This window comes from Dipteris shenzhenensis, chromosome 28 (assembly GCF_047967505.1).
Source record: "Dipteris shenzhenensis isolate YYH24624 ecotype China chromosome 28, Dip_SZ_1.0, whole genome shotgun sequence".
NCBI classification, from domain to species: domain Eukaryota; kingdom Viridiplantae; phylum Streptophyta; class Polypodiopsida; order Gleicheniales; family Dipteridaceae; genus Dipteris; species Dipteris shenzhenensis.
Genome location: NC_141623.1, coordinates 39,152,665 through 39,157,870, shown reverse-complemented (window position 1 = coordinate 39,157,870; position 5,206 = coordinate 39,152,665). Strand labels below are relative to the sequence as shown.

Genomic DNA, 5,206 nt, shown 5'->3' with positions numbered 1-5,206 from the left:
ATGGTCTAAAGCTAACTTTGAAAAGGACATCAAAGATGGAGGCTTTCCTTGATAATAGAGCACCTCACGAACTCCCCCTGAGATCCATCATCTGCATCTATGCACAATAAGATCATGTCCGCAGCCTGGGCCTTGTACAACACCGTATGTGATGGACTGTTGGATGTGATAAGAACCATGGTAAAGCAAGACATACCCGCACTCATTGGTAGCAAGATGGAGATATCGCTCAGGGACGAGGCTACAGCTGTCAAGAATGAAATGGAAAAGGATTTTTCCAGCTTGCTAAGCAATGAAGCAGCAGGTGTCAATCTTGACGCAGTCTCAGGAGGACAGGTTGAGCGCGAGATTGAAAGGCTTCTCGAATAAAGGTTTCTTCAAATTTTCTACATGGATCCCATGGGGTAGTTCATCATCTACCAAGATGACTCTAAACTATGACATTGAAGAGATTCAAAAAGAAATGGTCACATGGACAGTTGTTGAGTTGATAGCAGATAAGAGAGACTTGGACCAACTAATGAATGGCCAAACATCAAGTCATGCAGTGGTTCCTTCCTTTAGCAAGCCATTGGAGTTAGCGGTTCTTGACCCAAGCCAGGAGGTTCTCAGCAAGGTAGTGCTACTCAAGGGAGGACAAGTGTTACAGTTTGTGGTAGCTAAAGATAAGTTAGACTTGCACGTTTATCTGTGCCCAAGGCTCGGAGTTTCTCTAGTTGGGAGAAATCCTATGAGGCAATATAAGAGGGGTTTTGATTTGGTGGTGTATGGTGAGCCTCAAGGTTCATGGCCATGTATGATCGGGGCCTTAGCTCACTCAAGGCCTTCCACCTTGATGAGTCTTTTCAGTGTATGGACTGGACAGGCATTGAAATTCAGCTATCACAGTTTGCAGGAACCAAAGAGCTTGTGTGGATGGAGTTTGTTCCCAGCAAAGACCTAGTTCTTGCTGATTGGAAACGGCATTTTAAAGTGATATCCTCCATGTGCAAGCAAAGCAGTAGAAAGTCCTACCTTCTTAATCACTCGGCTGGTTCTCTGCTGGATGTAGCAGGAGGAAGGTGCACAGATGGGATGTGGATGACTGCCATCTTTGAACCCGATTGCATGTATGCTTGCTATATTTTGAGGGTCTGGGAAGTTTTGAGTGACGTGAGTAGGAGGACATGCTCCTTTCCATCTTGAATGCTGGTATCAGCAATGCAACCATATTCAACAAGAAGGTAGCTTGCTCCATTCCCTTGCTTTCTTCCATGGTCTGATTACTGTGCACACTGTAACAAGGAGTTACTGTGCACACTTTAACAAGGATTCACTTCTAAGGCACTGAAAAACAATTGATTCCCCCATTTTGAAGTGCATGTCCTTTCCTCATGTCTTCATGTCTATCTATTGTGTGTGCACAAGATTTTCATCTAGATAAAGAGACAGAACGGTTACAAGATGGTGTGAGGTTGGTGAAGGCTAATGTGAAGCTATTCAAGGGCTTGTTCTATATGTCAATCAAGGATGTTGATGCTTCGGATGTGGAGGATCTCGAGGATGAGTTTTGTGAAAAGATCCATCAGATATGCAACAAGTCCAAGGAGAACTTCCTTACCACTATGTATGGGGGAGATAGAGATTGCAGCAATGCCCCCCTTCCAACGCCCTGAGTTTCATGGCAGCATTTCTGACATCGGAGAAACAATTGAAAAACTATTTCCCACACAATACTGGCCACAGCTTTATGCTGGACTTGAAGCTGGTGGTTGCCCAAATAAGTGCAAGAGATTGGGCTCCTGTAGATTCAAAGCAAATAGCCATGAGGCTCAGCTTGATCAGAGTGCATCTAGAAGTGCTCTTAGGCTTGGCAACTGCTTGGATAGAATGCCGCTTGTGAACTTTGATAGTCAAGAGGAGTTGAAAGATGAGCCCATACATGTAGCAGGTCAGACTCTGACAATTATGGATGCAGGTCTGGAGCTGGTGGCAGAATCGAATGAGGCCGTGGGAGTTATACTGAGCCCCTTGAAGGAGGCATTTGCCAGAGTTGTCCAACACAAAGGAACTTATGAGAGTTGGTTATCATCGTATGTAAGCTTCCTAGCTGGTGTGGTTGAGATGAGGAGAAATAGGGTGCTTGCATGGTTACAAGTCAATACTTAAGATTTTCCAGAAGATAGTGATCTCCAGAAGCTACAGCTGGAAATACTTGCCTAACTATCTGAGATGGAAAACAAGCTTGTCCTCTGTTCTTGCAAATGCTAGAGCTGCTTTTTGAAATGCATCCTAGAGAAAGGGCATACCTCTGATCACTCTTGCCTAGGAAGCCACAATTGCAAAGAAGAATGCACCTTTTGTGTTAAGGAATATAAAGAGCAGATGTTTGACCAGCTTGATCATGGCTGGATGGTACTTGCATGCAATGACCCTGTTGGGCATGATGGAACCCACGATTGCAAGCGCCGGAAGCACACCTGCGGCAAACCTTGTGTACTCTCTGCAAAGGCGTCCAACCGCAGTAAGACTTGCTCCTTAAGGTTTGACCATGAAGGTTACCATCGTTGCAATTCTCGACAGCACATATGTGGCATGAAGTGTGCACTACCCTCTTGCAACAATGATTGTGTGTTTCCCTTGGAGTGGGGTGACCATGAAAGGCATGCCTGCCATGAAAAATTCTACCCTATGCAGTGCTGTATGTAGGGGTCAGGGGTGTGCCATGTGCAAACAGACACGCAACTTGCATGGCAAAAGGGGGAATTTCGACTATGAATATGTGTCAGCACAATCCGAACAACGTAAAGCCTGCTGCGTAATGGTCCCTCCATTGGTAGCCCTCATACCAACAAGAATGCAGTGCATTTCTATGATGTGAGGAATGGCCTTGCAGTGCATCATGCACATCTCAGCCTTGCTGGACTCTGCGTGCATATTTCCGATCATGCCCAAAAGGAAGCTGATAGTAGTAATCACAAGCAGGACAAGAGGACATACTCATTTGGTGCCATGTCCACGTGAAAGTGGAGGGTGTTGCATAGAGAAGTTGTTCAATGGAGCTAGGCACATGGCAACCAGCTCGAAATGCTCTGGGCTGGGCAGGGATGTGCTCCTAGATGAGTTGACCTATGAGGCATACTGGCATTACATCCGATTTGTGGACCCATGTGAAGAAGCAAAACAAGCCTTGGTGGCCACGTCTGCAGGTCTGACGAGCATTTGGCACAGGGATCTTCAACTGGCGTAGGAATCCATGCGAGGTGCGGAGATGGCGAACAAGAGCCTGGTGGTGGTGTTTTTGAGCGACGGGGGCAACAATGGCAGTGTGGATCCTATGTACTTGGTGGGGTGGATGAAGCAACAGGACGTGAGGCTGGTGGTGTACACCATCATGTTGGGCAATGACCCTTTCAAGCACATCCTGCAAACCATGGCCCAGGCAGGCGATGGCTCGTTCTAGATGAGCTTGGAGGAGGTGCAGCTCGCCAAGGGCTTGGAGGACCTGGCCAAGAGCCTTGAGCCCAATTTTGTTATCACCTCTTCCCAGTGCCCAATTTTGCATCTCGCATCAAGGCCCTGTTTTAATTTGCTAAGATATCTGCTTGAGCCAATACCTAAGTGCTAATTTTGGTTTTCTATATACCTATCTGCTTCTACCTAAGTGCTTATTATATTATGGGTACATTATGCTCAAAAAATCATCGTGGGTTGACACGTGATCCGATCGCAGGACCGAAGAAACTGGTATTTTTTATTTTGCGCATAGAAAATTCACATGCCAAAAAATAAAATTTGCTTTTCTGAATTTTTTTTTTTTGGGGGGGGGGGAGATGATGCTTGCGCATTATAGAAAATAGAAATGGAAAGTAGCACAATGCAAGCTAGTGTCGCTATGCAATATGGATCCCCTTCGTCGCACAAGACATCAAAGGTATAAAATAGCGAATTTGGGGTGGTGTGTTGCTATTGCTATTGTTGGGAGTCTATAGCACGGCGGCCTTTTTTCCTGGACGACGATCGGGGCTGCGTGGGCACTCAGAATGGATATCGATGCTAGAGCTTGGAGTGTCTACTGCGACCTCAAGCATCGGACTAGCATCACCGGAGCTGATAGGATTGTGAAGATCGGTAGGTGATGCGATACGTGTAGCAACGGGGGATTTGGTTGGATTGATGTCAAAGTAATGAAGAGCAGCCCACTAGGTACCTCGCAAGTGCTAGTCCAATCGTGGTCGTGTGGTGGGGACATCAGAAGCAAAGAAAATACTGCCCACATTTGAAAGTGTGACCGTCGTCGGTGTCACCATGGTGTGTCACAAGGAATATGTATCAGAGTAGTCCGTGCCTCGTCCTTGGTACAAGGTCACCAATGAGGCAGAGGGGTAGTGCTTCCTGGTGCAAAGCATGTGAACAACACACTTGTCGAGTATTGCGACCAATCGGGAGACCATCTTGTACTTCGAATACATGAACGCCCATTCAAATATGTTTGAGCTTGTCAAGCAAACATGACTCCGGACATCCTCTGCATCGTATTGTGCATACATGTCCATGCCGATGTTCATGTCCTCTGGTTCAATGTTTTTGTAAGTGGTTCGGAAGTGAGGTTTTCCTTAGTCCTTCATGCGGTACCCAAGCATTCTGTGGAAAGTGTGTGAGTTCTTTTGCTTCAAGCTTTTGCATATAATCACCCCCCAATTGGACATTGTCCCAACCTATGTACCTTTGGATGAGTTTGTTGACACCTTGGATGCTACGTGCGGTTATGCGCGGCAAACCATCTGTAAATGGAGGTGAAACGGTTTGCCCCCCCTCTTAGAAGAACAAAGGCCAGCACGGCATGTCTCATGCAAGAATTTGTCCACATCGTTGAGCACAACGATGTCGATGTCCGCACCGCCCACCCCTCTTATGACATTGACCTTGAAAACTATGGTCGCTCTTGCTTTTGAGGTCGTTGCTTTTTTGGGTCTGCTTCTTGGTCTTTTGATGCTTCTCAGGATGGAAAACATGTGTTATTCGATTGGTTGTGTGGGGGTACATATTCAAGCATTACACAAGCGTGGGGACCCAGCAGATTCAGGGGGGGAGTTGTAGCATTGATCCATAGCACAGATCCGTGGGGGGGACGAGAATCGTAGCGTTGGAGCATTGGCATAGGCAAAGTTGGTGAATCTAGCATTGTTCGGAGCGTTGGAATGTTGTAGTATTGGACGCAAACGGC

The 5,206-nt window shown here is 46.5% G+C and overlaps 1 pseudogene; it reads left to right on the top strand.

Moving 5' to 3' along the window:
* The first annotated feature begins 292 nt into the window (after positions 1–292).
* LOC147883550 (uncharacterized) lies at positions 293–2,860 on the top strand (annotated as a pseudogene).
* Positions 2,861–5,206: the final 2,346 nt, after the last annotated feature.